We start from the raw sequence: 21,227 nt of genomic DNA on the forward strand, positions 1-21,227 counted from the left end.
TGGAAAGCAGTATGGAGGTTCCTAAAAAACTAGTGATAGAACTGCCATATAATCCAGTGATACCACCCCTGGGCATCTACCCAAAAGAATGTAAAACAGGATATAGTAGAGTCACCTGCACACTGATGTTCATCACAGCACTATTCACAATAACCAAGCTCTGGAAACAACCCAGATGCCCTACAACTGATGAATGGATCATGAAATTGTGGTATATATACAAAATGGAACATAATATACACAATGAAATACTCAGTCACAAGGAATAACGACATGGGGTTTGATAGTAAATGGATGAAGTTGGATTACATAATGTTAAATGAAGTTAGACAGGATCAGAAACACAAAAGATGCATGTTTTCTCTCATACTTGGAAGATAGATCCAAAGATAAACATATACACAAAAACAAGTATGATCATATACAAACTCAGAGGTGGAACATGTTTGTAACAGTAGAACTACTCTATGGAACTCAGAAAACGGGAGAAAGGAAAAGAGAATGATAGAGCATCAGTAATATTGCATTCTATAAGATGTGAAGGTAGAGGATATAAGGTTATGTATTGAAAGCTGTTGAAAAATGCAGGGTGAGAGGTAAAGGGGTAAGGGCAAGTACTTGAAGGGATTGAACAGACCAAAGTAAAGCACACCCACAGTGGGCATACCTTGAAACACCCCTTTGAACATCAACTCAAATATTAATAATGAAAACCAGGACTATAAAATAAGCACAGTGTGTGCAGGGGAGAAGGATGTTAGTTGGAAGGGGGAAAGGTGAAGGAAGGAGATTAAGGTGATGGTATATGGTTGATGGACTTCACATACCTATATGAAACAGAACTAAAAAATCTCTTGCAATTGCTTTAAGTGGGGTAGGGAGCATGTTGAGGGGGAGAAAACATGGGGGCAGATAATGTGCAATGCAAGACTGATCACAATTGTCACTGCAAATCTTCCTCCCCATAATGAATATATCCTAATAAAAAATTTATAATAAAAAATTTGCAAAGGACTTGATGAGACATTTCCCCACAGAAGATACACAGTTGGCTAATAAACACATGAAAAGCCTCACAACATCAGTAATCACTAGAAAAATCAAAATCAAAATCACAATGAGAAACCACTTCATACTCACTAGGATGGTTACCATAAAAAAAATTTTGAAAATAGTAAGTGTTGGTAATTTGTGGACAAATTAGAACCCTTGGATATGCAAAAGGTATAGCCACAAAGGGAAACAATATCTCAGTTCTTTAAGACTAAATATAGAATTACCATGTGAGCCAGCAATTCCACTTCAGGAATTAAAAGCAAAGACTCAAACAGATATTTGCATATTCATGTTCTTGGGAGTCTTATTCACAATAGCCAAGAGATTGAATCAAACCAAATGTTCATTACAGAATGAATAACTGATCAGCAATCTTTTTCAAGATTAAAAAGTACATACATTTAGTTTCTTTAAACCAACTCCATTTCAAGGGAAAGTAGAGACACCCATTATACTATCCAGACTTTAATAATTGGTGGCAGGGGCCTTGGTAAGAAGAAGCATTGCAGGATTACTTTTCTTTTTACATTGCATTTTTTTAAGATCAGAAAGGACATAAATGTCCAAGATTTCCATGCTTGCAGCCAAGAGAGAGGATAACCAATTTGTTATTTTGTACTATCAGCAAAATAGAAAGCTACATTTCATTCTCAAGGGTGGAATACTGAGACTTATCAAATTGTTAATCTTGAGAGATCCCATTGCTATACTACTGAGCAGTCAAAATGGTTTACATGTACCTTGATGCTCTGTGGACTTTCCTGGAATTTAGTGCTTTCTTTCTGCTTCTCCAGGCCAAAAAAAAAAAAAAAAAAAAAGGCTTTATATTTAGGGTGACTTCAAGGAGCTGGGCACTTATATTTTTCTATTGTTTATCTCTTATATTCAAGTTTTCTCATGTCTTTGTGTACCAGATTTTGTTTATCTGTTCATTTATTGAAAGACATATGAGTTACTTCTAAGTTTTTGGTAATGATGAATAAAGCTGCTAGAAATAATTGCGTGTGGACTTATATGTAGATATAAGTTTTCACTTCCTTTGGGTAGATCTGAAGGAATGTAATTACCAGGTCACAGTTTTATGAAAAACTTCCAAAGTGACTCTACCATTTTGCACTTGCACCAGCAGTGGATGAGCGATACAGCTACTCCCTATCTGCACCAGCACTGGATGTTGCTTTGTGTTTTGATTTTCCCTAATGTCATAATGACATGGATCATATTTCATGTGCTTATTAATCATCTCTATATGCCCTTTTCCATTTGTATTAGCATACATTAATTGTACAATAGGGAATCACTGTGACATTTCTGAGCAGTCTTACACTGAAAATTTGTTAGGTTTGCCCCTATCACCTCTTCCCCGGTCCTCCTCCCCATTCCACCTAAAACAATACATTTATCATATATGTTTACAAAGCACATGTACCATAGTCGCCATCCTTCATTTCATTCATCTGTTCTCTCCCCTCCTACAAGTAACCTCCACTCCCAACACGACCTATTTTACAGTCTTGTCTTTCATTTTTAATTCCAAACTCAGAGTTCAAAGGGGTTTCTTGATGTATTTCAGCTGCAAATATACTGTACTTTGGTCAATTTTCACATATATATGTATATGAATATATATATATGAAAATGTCATGATGAAACTCTCTGTACAGATGTTTGAAACAAACAAAAATGTCTTTTTTCTCAAAAACAGAGGACAGGAAGATAAAACAGGTTCTTTCTTGGGTGGGGGTTGGTACCAATGGGAATAGGTAGGATATAAGGAAAAGGTATAGGAGGATAAATATAGTGAAAATATTAGGTACTGATATATGAAAATGGAAAAATAAGACCTGTTAAAACTATTCTAAGAATGGAGGGAGAGGAGATAAAGGAGAACGAGGGAAAGGGTGAATTTAACTAAGATATATTGTAAGCATTTTTGTAAATGTCAAAGTACAAGAATAATATGAAAACAAAAAAATTTCAAAAATAAAAATAAAATGCTTTCACATTCTAATATGGCCTTGAATGAAAATACTTGGTTGGTGCAGGCACATTTCTGCTATGGTCTTTTGAGAAAAAATGCTGATAAACTTTTACTCAATCTCCAAAAACAAAATTTGAGAACTTATACCAGAATGATGCTTGATAAAAATATATCAATTAGCTTTTAAAACTGCCAATCAATTCCCAACAGTTACTTGCATTTGGGGTGAGAAAATTCATCTTTTTCTAACTGAATACCAGCCCCCAGGACTGAAAGATTTAAGTCTTTACCATGCTGTCCTAGATAGCCATACTCCTGATTTATACCCTTTCCCTACCTAAGCATGCCACTACTCTCAGACACATTTATATCTTATATACTGGAAACAGAGTTGGCTTCTCATTGCAATTGTCTGATGATAAACAGCTTTAAAAAGTTAACTTTTGAACTCAACTTCAGCGGGGTATTATGGACAATTGACTTACCCCAACAGAATTTGCAGAAAATCCTAAAGAATACCTGTGGCTACCCTGGAAATTGGGGTGAAGACATTTAATACCTGGGTACTGGGTCGAAATTATAAGCAACAGAATGAGTAGCCAAAATAAATGCAATAATGCTATCCATGGCACTGGTTTTGCATTACAATTCAATGCTGGGAATTGTGTAAGAGCTTTCTGTGAATTCCATTTGAGATAATACTTTCATTTGTAGTTTCTTTTCTAAGTAGCTGCAACATGCCGTTAAGCAATGGCTGCTGCTTAGAAAACATGCACTAAAATGGATTTGTTATTCCTGTTAGAAAAACAAGAGATAGCTCTGTCTTTATTGTACCCATTAAGTCTTCAAGTCTTCTTGTGCAATTTATTTACACCATGTACTAGGCTATTCTATCCCCCCAAAGAAGTCCTACTCACTGAGTACAGCAAGTGCAAATAAGCAAAGTGGGCAAATGAATACTCTCACCTGTAACTTCCACAATTTAGACTTCTCAAGATTTAACCAACTAACACAAAATCTTTCTTCACGAAAGAATTTTGCATTCGGTGTTCATGATTATAGATTTCTGCAACCTAAGAGTTGGCTAGCTTTAGATACAGTGTAAAACATATGGTAAAAGATATGTGCTGCAAAGTATGAAGTGCTTTGAATATTGGCAAATACATTATTTACCAAACACAATCTTGCTAATAGAGGTATCTCTTCAACTCAAGACTGCCTATCAAAAATAATTCCAAATCCTAACTTGATACAAATAACAGGACTAATTCTTAGATTCAGTTTCTGCCAAGCAGAAGGAAGTATGTGGTACTGGTTAGCACTGTAGTTGGAATGAGATAATGATAGTTGAAAGGACAGCCCCTTTCACAAGGAAAGATCAACTACTTATCAACAAATTTAAACCTGTTCTTCAGAGAAACACTAATCCAAAGTGAAAGAAAGAAGTCTGATTTCTTCACATACCTTGGGCTCCAAAACCAAGTGCAAAGACTTGTCCCCTGTGCAATCTGAGTGAACAAAGCAGAACCTGAATGGAGGTTTGGACGGTGGTGCCCCAAATTACAATCGCCATAGCCAGGCTATGACTCTGGATTAAGTCAGCAGAAGAGCAGCTGAATATAGTAGGAACATTTTCTGGGGTGGTATTAAATACTGAAAAAGCTAAAATGTACCTAATAATTTAGTAGTTTACAAATTTTCATCCTGTTATGAATTTAATTCAATATTGTATTAAATGCAGAATATTTGAAATCTCTCAATATATGGTCTTATTCCAAGTGGCTGGGTAGGTGTTTAAGAGAGAGATAATTATTCAGAAGATGGAGTTACCCACTATAGGATTCTTAAAATTAATTTAAGAGATGGTTAACAAAGCAATAATGATAAAAATACATGTATATATTTTATTCCACTTCTCTTTATCTGGAAACATTGTGTCCCTTCTCTGGGCACAGATGGGTTTAAATTATTTACAGCAATGTCTTCAGTGTTTTGTACATAGTAGGTCCAAAATAAATATTTTATAAATGGATAAATGTGTATGAAAGAATATGGGACATTCAGGATTATATTTAGTCTGAATGTGGATTTGGTGCAATATAAGCAGTTGTCCCTTGACAAAGGTATGGGAGTTGTTACAGCATAGTTTCTGAAAAAAACAAACTTTTATACTTTTTAGGACATATAAGTGAAATATTTAGAAATTCCCTAAAATAGAACAAAAATTTTTATGCATTGAGTCCTTGTGCTCATTATTCACACAAATAATATGTACTATTTTCCCTTGAGCTCATAATAATTAATAGCAGCTTTCTCAAAATTGCTTATATTTATGCCCTGAGAACTTGCTTTTCTAAAGAAACATTCTGACTTACATACCAGGGAAATTTATGAGACACTTGTATATCAACACTTGCATAATTGCACTATCTTTCTTTTCCAGTTTTTCAGAAAAAAAGGAAAGATATAAGAATATAATTCTAAATAGAATACTGTAAAAAAAGTAGAATGATGTATTAGTATTTCAAAGATGTAACTCTGTTGCTTAAATGACTTAGAGTAGTGAGTTCACGTCAGTCAATCTTCAGAAATGATTTCCTGAAGGAAAGTTGCAATGGTCTATTTGATCAGCAATAAGGAATGCTTGAGTGAAAGAGTTCACATAAGTCAGTGTTTGACAACAGTATTTTGGATTCAAGTCACATATTTATCATTAGCTCATAATAGAGACAGAAAAAAAGTAAATGGGTTTTTCTTCTTTGCTGGAAACAATGATAAAGGAATGGTGGATAAGAGATGCCAATTTAAACTCTGTATTACAGTTTTCCATGTGTCAATTCACCTGAGACTTATTTTCACACATCTCTTCTCGTGGCCAATGTCAACCATTCTCCCCTCCTGAAAACTGGAGATGGAAACATACATGGAAATTCATTAAGAAATAAGTTTTTGAATACTCAGACTCAAACACAGTTTTCTTTTAGTAGTTTCTTAGGGATCACAAACCTTGCAATTAAAAACCCAGAGAATTTTTCTTATACACAGCATGTCTTATAAATTGCATAATTCCACATGCAAAAGTAATGCTGAGAGATAGAGGAGAAACGATTTGCCTCCTCTTCCTTTTCCCACTTAGTCCTGTTTAACTTGGTGATAAAGAAGATGTCAGTGGGATGTTTAATGCGATTCAATGTTACCCAGAATAAAGTACTTATGAATATTTTACTTAACTTTTCTGTTTGGATCTGAAATATCCCCCAAAAGCTAATGTGTTGAAGACTTTGTCACCAGTATGTCAATATTCTGTGGTGAGCCCTTTGGACGATGACTGCGTCACAAGGATTCCAACCTCATCTATGGATTAATACATTGAAGGATTCGTAACTTAATGGGCTATGGAGAAAACACTGGGAGGTGAGACCTACTTGGAAGAAGTGGGTCATGGGGCACGGCCTTGAAGTGTGTATTTTGCTTTGGCCCCTTCCTCTCTCTCTACCTTTGCTTTTCAAAGCTGCCATGAAGTGAGCAGCTTTGCTCTATCTACAATGTGCTCCCTGCCATGACCTTCTGCTGTGCCACTAGCTCAAAGCAATGGGACCAAGTGACCATGGACTGAATCCTCTGAAACTTTGAACCAAAGTTATCAAATTGGATAACACTCCAGCAGGAAAGCTTTCCTTCTCAGCAAACACAGGATGCTTTCTTACTAACTAGCATATCTGATTTAGCATTCAAAAGAAATCTTATTTTGTGTATGTAAATTTTTTTAGTGTTACACTTACAAATTCGTGAATCATGGCTAAACAAATTCATTTCAATTTCAACATATGACAGATGTCCAAATGCTATTTTTAATTCAAATTCCCAATGAAATGAATACCATTTTCATGACACAGAACATCTTTTGTTGCATGGCTTAAGCGTAGTTTCATGATAGTTGGGTATTCATTGGTAGATTTAAAACTAAGCAGTCATTCCTTCCTTTCTACTTCCCTCTCTTCCCTTCCTTCCTTCCTTCCTTCCTTCCTTCATTCCTTCTTTTTTTTCTTTGTTTCTGCTTTTGATGAAAAGACAGAAAATTTTCTATCCAATCTGAATCACACTAACTTTCAAGATAACCCGGGGCAAATAACTAGCCTTTCCAAATATCAACACACAGTTGAGTAGATGACTTACTTTCAGAGTAGGGTGAGGCAAAATAATACACATTTTATTATGAAAGTAGTTGAGTACTTCCTCTCAATATACCAGTAAACCTTCAATTATGAAGTGTTAATGTTGTTCAGTAGATCTAAAATTTCTTTTTCCAAATTTAATATTTTTCATGTACTTGCTTATTTTTCTACTTTTGCCAATGGGAGCTTACTTTTTTGCAGAAATTGGCTTATTGCCTAGACTCAAGCCATTTGAATCTAAGGATTATTACGTTTATTGCTATCTGAAGTCAATTTTATTACCAAGTTCTGTTGGTTTTGTCTTCTCTGTAACTCATTCTCATGCATAATGCAATCTCTCTAGTACCTTGTACCTCTTCCTGAAATGCTACAGTATGACCATAAATGTTCTCCTGCACCCAGATTTGATCTTGGCAGAATATTCTTTACAAAACAAAACTTGGCCGTACATTAAAAAAAAAAAAGCCTTCACAGTCTTCACATTGCCATATGAATTAAGTTCCAGTCTTAAAATGGATTAAGGATATCACTAATAACCACAGATAGACTCAACTGGATTAACAGCTTAAATGTGCTCTGTGTACCACTTCAAATAATGTATATATTACTCCTGACAAATACCAAGTTCCACCCAAAGTTACCTTAATGTTCTTTGATTTGTGTGGAGGGGAAGTCAGGTGACTGAGGATTCTTTTGTCTTTTGGATGAATAAGTCTTTGAAGTACAGTGCACTAGACCATTCACAGCCATCTTCAGAAACAGTACTGAAAATAGATCATTTTCTTTACATCTTTCAGAGCATTACTAAGCACCTCCCATAGTTGTTGGAAGACAAAGCTTTTGACTTTAGCTTCAACCTCACTACCCAGCCAAGGCTGCTTTGTATCCTAGTCCACAATTCCTAACTTAATGCTATGTTCTTCTGACCTGTTATCCCTATAGAGTCCTATGTTTCTAACACTTAGCATCTCAGTGGTCTCTGACTATCTCTATTTGTCTTAAAATTTTTTTTCCACAACCTCACGTTGGCCCCTCTCTCCTGATTTAACACATTATTCAATTTAAACTTAGCAAGCTCCTCTATTGCATGCCCCAATACCACTCACCTCATCAAAGAATACCTTAGCTAAAAGTATTCTTTCTTTTTATATGCAAAAACATTTTGCATAATTCACATAAGATTTCTCACATTCTGCTTAGAATTTACTCCTATTATATCTTCTGAAAATTTAATAGGCTATAAACAACTTGAGGCCAAACCTTACAATTTTTTTAATCTTCCACAAAACCTAAAATATTGCTTTCACACAAGAGAGCCATAACACATCCTTTGGAATTAAAACTTTATGCCACAAATGAAAACTATATTTAACCTTTTGCTGTAAATTTGTTTTGCTTTTGTTTGAGACACAGTCTCCTATGTAGCAAAGGCTGGCCTTGAACTCCAAATGTAATAGCCCAGGCTTGCACTTGCAATCCTCTAGCCTTGGCCTGCTGAATGCCAGGACCACAGGTGTGCAACACCACAACAGGCACTCAGACTTGTATCTCTTTCTTCTAAAAAGAAGATGGAGTTTTGCCAGTATGGTGGTACATGCATATAATCCCAACACTAGAGAGGTTGAGATGGGAGGATCTTGAGTTCAAAGCCAGTCTGAGTTATGGACCCTGTCTCAAAACAACCAAAACAAAGAGATTATAAGGTTTTGTTTTAATCCCTAGACCTCAGTAATATGTCTGGAATACAGTGGTGCACACACACAAAAAGCAAATGTAAGAGAAGAATAAAAGAAAAATAAATAAGGATAGAGAAAGGGAAGAAATGGGAGAGTAGTAGAGAGGGGAGAAGAAAAGAGGAGAGGAGAAGGGAAAAAGACTATGTGCTTGGAAACAATTGGGTATGATGGCATTTAAGATGGAATTGCATGCGAAGCGGCGTGAGAGTGATAAACCAGCTGTTTGGCTACTGGAGGTCTCATAGGACACAGGTTCAGACATTTGAGCCTGCTGTAGCAGTGAATCCTTTCACAGGAAGGGATTTGAATGATCAAGGCTCACAATCAAAGTGCAGAATTGGAATGCTAGTTGACTCTTCAAATGTACACTGAGAAACAAAGCTTTTGCAGGACTTCAGAGGCCATACCCAGAACACTGCTTTCCTGTAGATACACCTGCAGGGGGTCAAACATGTAGATCAATACTGCTTGGTGAGCCTGGAGATCAGAACCTGCAAGTTTGTTCCATTATTTCAAAGGGTAATGAAGTAAGCTTAAATGGTCTGAGTTCTCTACCTGCTCAGTGTCATTCATCCTTAACATGGGATTCTACTGCCTGGATCTTTGCCTAAGTCTATCATTCCACTAAAATTATCAGTGGACATTCTGACTTCTTCCTTAATGTCCTATTGCTCACTTATATCTCTACCTGCTCCTTTCCTTCTTACATGGAAGCACACACACACACACACACACACACACACACACACACACACACACACACAGCCTTCTCTTGTCATGAACTTCTTGACATGACCTTTTTTTAAATCTTATGAATACATTTAGCTAGGTACTTCTCTAGCTGGGAGAAGCTATTTCATTCAAATTTCCATAGCTCTACTCTTACTATTGCATTTTAACTTAACAGTTTAGTTTTCTAAGCTGTTTTATTGGGTACTTAATTGTTACCCACATACAGTAAAATGTTCCTTTCAAGAATGCCTTAGTAAATGATTATAAAATGTGGTTCCTCCTTCAGTAGTATAAATCAGAAATACCAAAAAAAAAAAAAGAACTCTACAAAGTATTGCAGAAAATAAGAAAATAATCATCAGTAATTAAAACAGTTAAGCCATTTAACAAATACTGAGAAATACAGGGAGAACTGAATTTGTAATGGCAGGTACAAATGAAATCTTTTAACATTGAAGTGATTTACACCTAAAACAAAATGAAAAGGAAGTTTAACCGAAGTATTTGATGGGAGACCAAAATTTCTAGAAGGTATTAATAGTTCAAGGTGCTGAATACATTGAAAGTGCTAGATTAGGAGGTCTCCATTCCCCCACTATATTCTCTTATCTCATGATAAGTATTGTCCAGTTCAGTTCCACTAGAGTCCAAGGGGATGGTGCAGGGTATTGGACAGGAGGTGCAGAAAGCCTGGGTCTCAGAATTATCCAATGTCTTCATTTGCCAATGTGATGAATAAGAATGAATTAGGCTCCTCAAACATAATGATACATCCAAGGACCCATAAATACTCATAACCCAGATGGAGAAGGCAATTAGAGAACAACGTCACATTCTCTCCCATCTGTAAGCCTACATTAGTGCCCATGACCAAAAAGGAGGGCTAACACCTTTTAAATACTACCAAGCTTACGTCTGCAGGGAGATTTTCAGGACCCTGGATGAGCATTTAAAAGGAATTTTAGAAGGAAAGAAGGATTTCTTCCATAGTCTCCAGAAAAGAAGGCAAAATGTGGCATTTAAAATAAAAGACCTCTGAAAGTAAAAAGAAACAAAGTCAGTGGGTACTTATTGAAGTTCATTAACACGTTTGTCCTAACTATAACTGTATTTTGCTTCAAGATGAGTTTTTAAGGTTGTTGCAGTTTTTGCAATAGCTGGTTCTCAAAATTATATCTGTATACACCACAGTATTCTCTAATTTAAATGCTACTTTTTCCCTTTAAAATCCATTTGCTACTGGATATCTGCAACCATTAAAGCATTTCTATCATATTTAGTAGCTATGTCTGTTTTCAAATAGCTACCAACAATTAAAACAGCAATAAGAACGAATGTGTAAGCCTGAGAGTTGCAAGGTTAGGGAACTAACATTTCATATTATGTCCTCATTCTACCTGTTAGAGTTCGGGGATACAGCTTAGGTGATTTGCAATATAAATGTATCAATATATCATGGTGGTTTTGAGTGACATAATGTGGAAGGAGTTAATAACCTAAATCTCTGAAAAGGACCCACCAAGGGATGGTAAACAAACATAAAATTTGAATCTTTTGTCAAAGATTCCTAAATAGTATTTTTTATGATCAGTTTAAACACTACCATCATTTTTATGTGTCTGTTTACTAAGAAGAAAATTAACTCTGTAACATTTTCTCTGGAGATCATCTGTAAGCTCTATGATCTCTGAAACGATATAGGAGACAGGATTTTCATCTTTGTGCAGTGAATATTCATTGAGTACCTAATATGTGCCTGGCCTTAGGACAAAAGGTAAAAAAATCACTCTAAAATCTCCAATGTGTATTTTGACATTCCTATGGTCAATAGCTTGGGCTAGTCTGTAACTATATATAACAAAGCATAATGATGGTGAAAATGATATTTTAAAATTAGTGTTTACACTTTTCCTGTTATTGATTAAATCTCTAAAGAGAAGATAAAGGTCAAATAGTTTTTATGTAATAAACTTTAATTATTTTTCTGAATAGCACCTAGAAACAGTGCCTTCTCTTTGAAGTACTGACCTGTACATTTGCCTTTGATGAAAAGGATTGGAAAACAAATTGGGAACCCAGCTGAGGTAAGAAGAAAGGATGCCTCTAATTCATGTGGTTTAGAGAAGTAGAAGAGATTAATGAGCAAGTATAGAGAATTGCTTTCTTCCTCATGAATGGATAACCCACATGATTGCCCTGGTTTACCGATTTGGCGAACCTGAAATAGAAAACACTGCCCAGTCATGCTCCAGTGAATAGTTCCATTTGAGAATTCTGAGCATGGAAGGGGGCAGTTGAAAATGAATGTACTTTTATTCATTTGGAAGCCCTTTAGGGAAATTGGAAAAGTAAGAACACTCAGGTTGAGGAGTGCATTCAGGCTAATTTTAGAATAGAATGTGGTGGCACTGCTGAAAACCAAGCACTTCCAGGGGTACATGGGTAAGGCAGCACTCAATAGGACTTTGTGTGACAAAACCCAAGGATTAAGGTCCTATTGACACCTCTAGTTGGATTTTACCTTCGGTTGCAGGTAAGGTAACATTCACATTGGCTTTTTTTTTTCTCTCGTTTATATGCTACTCTAAGAGACAGATTCAAATTGGAAGCATTAGTGTTTAAAAAAAATTCTTTTTGTCTGATTAAGGCCAATATCAATCTCAGAGCTTGTGTCTGTGTGTTTGTAGAAGAGAGCCAGTGACAGAAATGCAGAGATAGAGTCAGGGAGGTAGAGAACAAAGGAAAAAGACAGAGAGACACACAGAGATTCTACCTGAAATTGAAAAATCTGAGTTTGTTCCCATTTCCCCTGCTAAAGTTGAACAGATTTTAGTTCTAGTTCAAGTGTAGCTCAGTTCTGGAAAGGGCTATTGAAGTGACTAAATCCTGACTCTGCTCTTACCATCCTCTATCCCCTTCCTGGGAACTTATTAAGAGGTCATAAATTACATGAGGCTTCAGACCTCATGGGAAAGCTATCAGATGATGGGGGTGTGTTCCCTTCATTAGGACAGCATTCATGCAGTTCCCAGCTTGGCGCTGAGGGTGGGTATGTGCCCAAACCAGTGAAGATAGGAACAAGCTGCAGCAACATAGCATATTTCACAGCATGCCAAAAGAATCCTTTCTACACAGATGTTGGCTTCTTTGCTCATCCTGACATTGGGAAAGTCAAAGTCAAAGGCCTATACCGTGAAGCTCTACAAGTTTTAGCTACAGCAAGCTGAGACACATCACTGTGGCACTTAAGTCACCTGTCTTTTTGCCTCATGAGTCTAGCTGTTCACTCTGACATATTTGAGTTTCTCAGGCAGTGGAAAATTTGAGGGCCATGGAATATTGATGAACCACAAAGAATAGATCAAATCCTTCCACTGACCCAGGAAGGATTCCCGCTCACTGCCTATGCTCCATTCCACCATGTCTATTTATTTCCATCAATTGTAGCTACTCTCCTACTTCTCGTCCTATCATCTGTGAGCTTTTTGAACATGAAGACTCTGATAATTATATTTTGAAATTTTTAACATGTGGCCTGGGACATGGCACATAGAGCCCCACATGGCACAGAAATATTTTTCAGAAATAATGAATGAAGTCTGAATAAAAGTTAGCTCTTTTTGAATGCTTCAGTCTCCCAAAGAGCAAATAAAAGCTTAGACAGCCAGGTTAAGCTCTTGGCAGAGAAAAAACAGTGCAGTCTTTGGAAGGATAATGTCTGTGGAGTGAGGCCAATATCAGATCAGATTTCAGTTTCACTACCACTAGCCATATGATCTGGGATTGCTTACTTAACTTCTCTGTGTCTTAGTTTACTAATCTATAAAATGCTTACTTTATAGAATTACTTAAGGTTTTAGAATAATGACATTAACAAAATACCTTATACAGTGACTACACACAGAAGGCACTCAATGTGGAAAGATCTTTGCCTAAATGATGATTAAAGACTTTACTTACTTCTTTTGGAACTTACACATTTTTCTAAAACTGCAAGCCTCCGACTCTCTATTCTCCTCCACTTTCTGTGAAACCGACAGGAAGAATAGAGCTGAACCATTCCTTCTGGAGAAAAAAGTCATACAGAAATGTGGCTGTAGTTGCTGTCACCATAGTCTTGTCATCACTGTTAGTCAAGGCTTGGAGTACAGCTAACGTACTTAAAGAATAATCATAAATCTTGACCAGAATCATATTAAGAAGGTACTCAGACTAGTTCCCACAACCTAGGGTGGGATATGAGCAATATCAAAGTGGGCAGGATTTTATGAAGATATAATTCTTCCTTATTCCTCATGTGTCCACTGAGTATTCTAAATAATTGAGTCACCCCAAAAGAAGAGTGGTTAGCATAACTTCATATTTCTTAGCTCTTAAAAACATAACTAATATGTAACACCAGTTTGTAGCCATTGAGTATCTAGTTCATCTCTTTAAGCTGGTTTCCCAGTGTGAGTTTGTGATTTCAAATTTTCTCCTTTCAGCCTGTATTGTTTTGGATAATCTTTCATGGATGCAGAGGTGACCCATGCTGAGAATCATGACTCACCATTCTCCTCTCTATTAGATTGTCATACCTCATAGCTAAAGATGCTACTGACAAGTAACATTGAACACACACCACTGCTTTCCTAGAAAGTATGCTTTGGAAGGGAAGAGAACAAAGTTTCTCGAAAGCTAGAAATCAGAAAAGATCTGTTGGTAATAATGCATACATAAATCTGCACATTCTAGTATATAAAACCTTCTCAGGAAGTGATGGTAAATATATCATTAAAATGTAGAAGTTCCCAACATATATTGCCTAAAGCAGTGCTAGATGCACATTATCTTTTATGTCAAGAAGTATTTTCCCCATTCCTGATATGTATTTTTAATGCCGTATTAACTTTTCTTAAGGTAGAGGCAGTCACAACCCATGTATGACCAAGGTCTATTAGCACATAACTACATGTCCATTCAAAGCACAAACCCTTTCCAGGCTCTCACACTCTATCTTTCAAGGGTGATCACTACCACAAGGTCTGAGTAGGTTGTGCCCAGAGTAGGCAAACAGCGGATACTTTTGAAATCAGTGAGAACTTGACTAAAAGCTGTTCATTCTTTATTCTTTCTCTTGAACCCTCTCTAGCTCAGTCCTCCCTCCTTGGACTAATTCTGCTCCAATGCTAGTTTCTCTCCCAACTCAATAGTCTACATTGGTCAAGTTTATCTCCCAGACCCCTTTCTATACTTAGACTCTGCTGAACTATCTACTCTGAAATTTAGACCAAAGCTCCTTTGCCTCATTTCTGTATTAATTTATACACACAAAGAGAAGCTCTTTCTAGAACCAGGCATGGTAGTTCAGGCTTGTAACTCCAGCTACTTGGGAAGCCAAGGCAGTAAGATTTCAAATTCAAGGCCGGCCTGGGCAACTTAATAGGGCCCTGTCTCAAATAAAATTTTCCAAAAGTGTAGCTTAATTGTGGAGTGTTTGTCTAGCATGTGTAAGGCCCTAAATTCAAACCTCAATACTGGGCGGGGTGGGGGGAGGGGATTGCTCAGTTCAGTCTCCCGGCCCTGCAAGTAGTACTTAACATTTACCATTTAGCATCCAGAAGGATCCATGACTTAAGTGAGACATGCAGAGGAGGAAAGAGATACAAGGCTGATGGAGCCCAATTCCATTTCTGTGATTCTCAACCAATCCAAAATGCTGAATGACCCTGAAGGTATACAACATTTTAAAGAAGAGCTCAAAGCGATTGTAGGCTTGCCCCTCACTCAGATCAGAGCGTCTACACTGGGAACTGGATCTGAGAGGAGCACGCTATATTTGTGAAAAGGATAAATGGGACATGTGCAATAACCAGATTTTACTCATATGGCATGCTACAAGAAAATGTTAAATAAAAAATCATTCATAGAATAACATGGTGAAAAACAAAATAATTATTCCCATATTAAATTCCAATATATTTAATAACTTCTTTCACCCATACTTACAAATATCAGTTATATTTCATTTCATAGAAAAAGCATATATTCCAGACTGATATATAACATGATATTCAGGTAAAAGATACTATACTTAAATGAACATTAAAATTTTTTAAAATAAATCAAAAGCATAAAAATTTTGAATTGATTTTTCTTCACTTATTACTTTTAGAATACAAGAACTTTTCAAATTCTTAAATTTTGTAGCTTGTTCCTAATTTTAAAAACCATAAGGTGATAAAGTTTATCAAATAAAGTAAAAAACAAAACTTTTATGATGTGTACATAATCCTTACTTTTACCCATTATCATAATAGTCCATGCCCTGTGTGTCTTGCATTTTCACTTACCACTGTACAGTAGCACTTTAAGCAGTTTTTTTGTGTGTGTGGCTACCGAATTTTCTTTACCATTATTTTAAAGGGCTACATGTTTTATATAATGATATCCTGTAACTTACTTGAATATCTCCTTCACTGTTGCATAATTGTCTCATTTCTATTTTTTAAATGTCTTAAGGAATGCCATAATGAATAGTTCAGGATATTAATCTACTGAATTTTAATGTTTCTCTTATTAATTTTATGAACTCTTCTTATAAAACTACCTTCACTATGTTCTTTCCAATATTCACTTCATTTTTGCTTACATTTTTAGTTTTTGCTACCCAATTCTTTACACTTCATGTAATCATAGGTCCTTTCCTTTCTGGTTTATCAATCTTGAAAAAATGAGAATTATCTTTCTGCAGAAGTAGACTGCTTTAAAGTAAGGTTTTATGTTCAGCATTTCATAACCTCTAATAGTACTCGTTATTTAGTAATATTTCTTTACCTTCATTTTTTAATGCTTCCTTTGATACTAGTTAATTGTAATACACAAAGTACAATTTCTAGGAAACCTATTCTGCTTTAGAGTTAACATTTGTGCAAAAACCTCAAGAATCTGGGGTTTTGTTAAATTAACTTACTTTCTGTTTCTTTTGGGGTTTTATTTCTCTTTTTGTTTTGAGACAGGGTCTCACTATGTTGTCCAAGCTGATCTCAGATTCTTAGGCTCAGATATCTACCTCTCCTGTCACTGCATGCAGAGTAGCTAGGGTTACAAGCATTCACCACCACCACACCCAGCTTAGTGTGCTTTTGAGTATGTCTGCATTAGTCATAGAGATGCACCTTTCAATTTGATGTTTTGATTTTCTTAAACTACCGTTTACATCAAGTGTTCTTTAGAATGATTTCTTTGAATATAACTGTATGTATTGTTGCCTCCTTGTATTTGATTTCTCTAAACTTATGAATTACAGTAGTCCCTCTTTATCTGTAGTTTTGCTTTCTGTGTTTTCAGTTATCTGGAATCAACTGTAGTCAGTACTATAAAATATCCGTGTTTTCAGACATCTCTGGGGAGCTTGGAATGTACACTCTGTGGGTAGGAGAGGATCACTGTAGATGACAGAAAACTCATTTTCTTACTGCATTAAATATATTCAAAGTAGTGCATTGCCCAGTCTCTTCATGTACTAAAATCATTACTTTTAGTTTTCAGAGCCTTCTCTTTGAAGGCCGGTGGTATAATTTCTGCTATTCACTATTAGTGTAATATGTATTTTATTTTCTTAGAGTGTACCGTATTCTTTGTTGCAATAAAGTATGCATTTTTTTGTACTTTACAATAATTCCTGCCACAAAGGAGCTTCAAAATACAGCTGAGGAGAAAAGAAAGTAAACATTTGCGGAATAGGTAAGTGATTCAGTAGACCAAAAACACTCGTACTTCCTGGCCTCATCAAATTCTCTGTTCCACCAAAAAGGTGTGTGGCTAACTAAATGGCATTTCTTGAAACTTTATGAATGATTTATATGAAAAAAGTATTTTCCCATTTGACATCAAACACTGGAATTTAAGAGTAAACTCCAAAAAGTACAAGCATTACTTTAGCCAAATTGAATACGTTTTAAATTCTTTTCATTTATTCCATAATATCTTTAATTTCATGATTTTTTCCTTTCAATTACTAGAAGTAAATACTTCAAAGATGGTAATGTTAGGTTACATAGACCCATATTTTTATTTTTTATGATTAGAAATTAAACTTTTTACAGAAATTTGTGTTTGCTTTTCCATCTGAGTGGATGGAATTATGATCTACATCTACATTCATTTGTTTGTGTCCCCCAGAGACAGGTGAATGAACCAGTAGAAGTATAATCTCATTTGTTGCCTCTCCTTTAATTTTATTTATTCATCTGTTCCAAAAGGGGTTTTCTTGTCTACTTTGAAGTACAATAATATGGTTATATTCCAGTATCTTAAAAAGCATATATTTTTCTTCTGTTTGTATTATGTGGAGGGTATTCCCATCCTTATCTCCTCACATACACACCAACCCCACACCCACAACACACATAGACTGGGATCCAGCTGAGTGGAGCAAATGTTGCCTGTGTCAACAGTATCAGTGTTATTGCCACTATAATGTCTGAAAATCCTTTAGCCACTCAGCTCCTACCAATAAAAAGGAAATGATTCTTTTTCTTATCATGATTTTAAAAACACATAGCACCACTGTGTTGGTAGACTTTCCATCCCTGGGACAAAATACCTGATGTAAACAGCTAAAAAAGGAGAGAATGCTTATTTGGGGTCACAGATTCAGAGGTTTCAGTCCAGGTTTAGTTGGCTCTGCTGTTTTGGGGCCTGTGGTGAAATATATCATGGTAGACAGTGTGTGTGGGAGAAAGCTGTTCACTTCATAATGGCCAAGAAGCAAAGAGAGAGAGAAGAGGGCCAGGGTTCCCATAGGGAACCTTCAAGGTTGTGCTTGCTATGACCTAACTTCCTAAGCCCCAACTCTTAAAGGTTCTACTATCTCCCAAAAGCACCACAGGCTGATGACTAGGCCTTTAGCATATGGACATTTGCAAGATATTTGGGAACCAAACCACAACACCCACCACTTCTCAAATTTACTAGGATTTACAGATCAACACTAGAATTTAAAGTAATGTATCAATTTTTAAAAAATCATTTTTAACTAAAACTGTTCCAGAAAGTTGGTAACAAAATACTATGTTTCTTTTTAAATAGGGGAAAATAAAGACATTAAAAAATAAAATTGTGCCATACTTCTAAGCATAGCTAAAATGAAAAACTTTTTAAACATAATATATACAAAAATTACCAAAAATGTCTGTAAATAGAAGAACCAAGATTTGTGGTAATATACACACAGATTTCTCCTTTTGTGAGTCATTACCAGCTCCCAAATTCACAATCAAATGTTTGTTTCTCTAACACTGTTTGAATACAGATCTTGCATGGGCAGTTGATGGAGGTGGGGGAAGTAGCACAGTAAAATAAAATTCACTCCAGCTGCACTGTGAGCCTTCAATCCTGAGATCTATGTGAGAAGCCTTCATCCTAATAAGGTGATGAACTTGTCTCCCTAGAAGGCAGACTTAATAGTGCAGGAGTATTTCAAAGCCTATTGTCAGAGCTGTCTTTCTGGCATGAGTCACTGAGCCAAACCATCTTGGCTCCATTTACCATGAAACAAAGCTGGGATACACTGCCTCCATCTGAGCACCCACCACATGACAGCCACGGCTCTACAGAATCAGCGAAGCAATTAAAGCAGCCTTGGGCCGGAGAAAAGTTTTTCTGCTTTTTGCATACCAAAAAGAAAATCTAAAAATATTTTCTTAAGAGAAAACTGACAAAACCTAAGCATATTCAATCTCGTTACCAACTTCATATTAGTACATGAACATTGGTCATTTAACTTTGAGACAGCATGTGTTTATACATTTTTCAACAAATATTTGTCAACAAATATTCACTGAGCAGCTACCTATAAGTTAGGGATAAAGGCTAGGGATAGAGCAGTAAGAAAACACACATTTCCTATCCACCTGAATTTCTTGGGACATATACAACACATGAAGTAAATATATAGCTACAAATTATAATAAATGCCTAAATGCCTGAGGGACAAAATCATATTATGAAAACATAAGTAGAACTGATGGAGTATATTCAGGTTGGAAGGAAAGACTGTTTTTTTTTAACTATCATTACACTGATACCTAAAAGAAGGGAAGGAAGCCCCACCTGTTTACCTAGGGGTAGCATGTGGGAAAGCTCTAGAAAGAGAAGCTTGGGTACTCTGGAGGACAGACCAAAGGCCAGAGTGACTGTAGCACAGGAGACAAAGGGAGGTGAGGCTAGAGAAGGAGACAGAGGTGGAGCAGGCACCTCATCCTCATTGCAGTGGGAAGTTGTTGGGAGGTTGATATTGAAGTAGGTCACAATTAGACCTGAGCTGCTCCTTGCAAGCTCCCTGTGGTGCTCAATTTGGAGAAAAAAAGTGGAGCAGTCTACTTGCAGGTGATTTCTGGGACCTAGCAGAGGAGATGGAGGAAAGCAAATCCATTAGAAAACTATTTGGAGATAAGACATAAAACATTTGGTGATAGATTTGGAAAGAGTGATGAGAGGTAGTGTGAGGTTGTCAGCCTTCTCATATGAGCAACTGGTTCAGAAACAGGTGCTACGGGTAGGAAAATTGACCAAGATATTGACATGAGTGAGAGGAAGGAGGTGGCCAAGGGATGCACTTTGGACATCTTATGCTAGGGAAGCCAGTGTGGAGGCAGCACCTGACTGTATAAATGTGGAATCCAAGAAGGAAGTCTGAGCTAGAGATAGACTCCAGTTTCTGTTGGCATGTAGATGGATATCAAAGGAACACATTCATTTTTCTCTGCTCTTAATGCAGATCTGCTAAGTTACAAATCTCACATAGTTTCTCTCACACTAAACTGTGAAAATTTAAGGTTTTAATCACTTGAAATTAATCTTGGGTGGTTTTTTTTTGTGCTCTTTTGAAGATGTTAATTGCACTAACTGTAAAATATATCTTAGTTTTTTAATTTAGTAAATGTGAAATCCCAGAATGTGACATGATGTAGTCAAAGATTTTCAAACATAAGCATGGGATTTCTTCTCAGTGATTATCAGAGTACCATTTTCAGTTGTTATCACATTTAATCCCCTTACAAATGAGTGCTAGTTGCAATGAATAAAATGGCTGCAGAGTCCACACTAACCCTGTTAGCTGAGTTAGTTAAACTCTTCTCATGCAAGTCGTCAGGACTTCTATATTTCACTATTTCCCACCTTTAATTACATTATATCCTGGCAGTAAATAATGTCAAGCATGCCAGCATCCACTTCTTCAATTTCTTCATAAACAAGTCCTCAGATATCCTTGTGTCTCCATAGTTTTGTCTTCTCCAAACACAAAAAGTTTTAGCACTAAATGGAAACGCAAAAATCACACCAAACACTAGAAGATAAAGTGAATTGCTTTAGTCAAAGCCAGCAGTTACTCTTGAAACGATTTCATGTAGTCTTGCAGAACAAACAAAATTTAGTATTATCTTAATCCTCTGATGTTCAAGCTGGTCTTGAATAAAGCAATGCGTTTACATTGAGGTGTGAGGTTGGTAGGACTCCATGGAGGTATAGATTTGTCTGTCTTGTTCCTCACTGTATCCCTAG

General features: G+C 36.2%; 1 protein-coding gene and 1 long non-coding RNA gene across 4 annotated transcripts in view; one reads left to right on the forward strand and one right to left on the reverse strand.

Moving 5' to 3' along the window:
- Positions 1-21,227, reverse strand: part of Nkain3 (sodium/potassium transporting ATPase interacting 3) — a 698,611-nt gene that overhangs the window by 635,761 nt on the left and 41,623 nt on the right. The gene's annotated exons all lie outside the window — the stretch shown is intronic.
- The window catches only part of LOC141421665 (uncharacterized), a 68,636-nt gene continuing 59,492 nt past the window's right edge, over positions 12,084-21,227 (forward strand). Inside the window, exon 1 of the long non-coding RNA XR_012446332.1 lies at positions 12,084-12,213. This is a non-coding gene — a long non-coding RNA (uncharacterized lncRNA). The remainder of the gene's footprint in view (positions 12,214-21,227) is intronic.

This window comes from Castor canadensis, chromosome 3 (assembly GCF_047511655.1).
Source record: "Castor canadensis chromosome 3, mCasCan1.hap1v2, whole genome shotgun sequence".
NCBI classification, from domain to species: domain Eukaryota; kingdom Metazoa; phylum Chordata; class Mammalia; order Rodentia; family Castoridae; genus Castor; species Castor canadensis.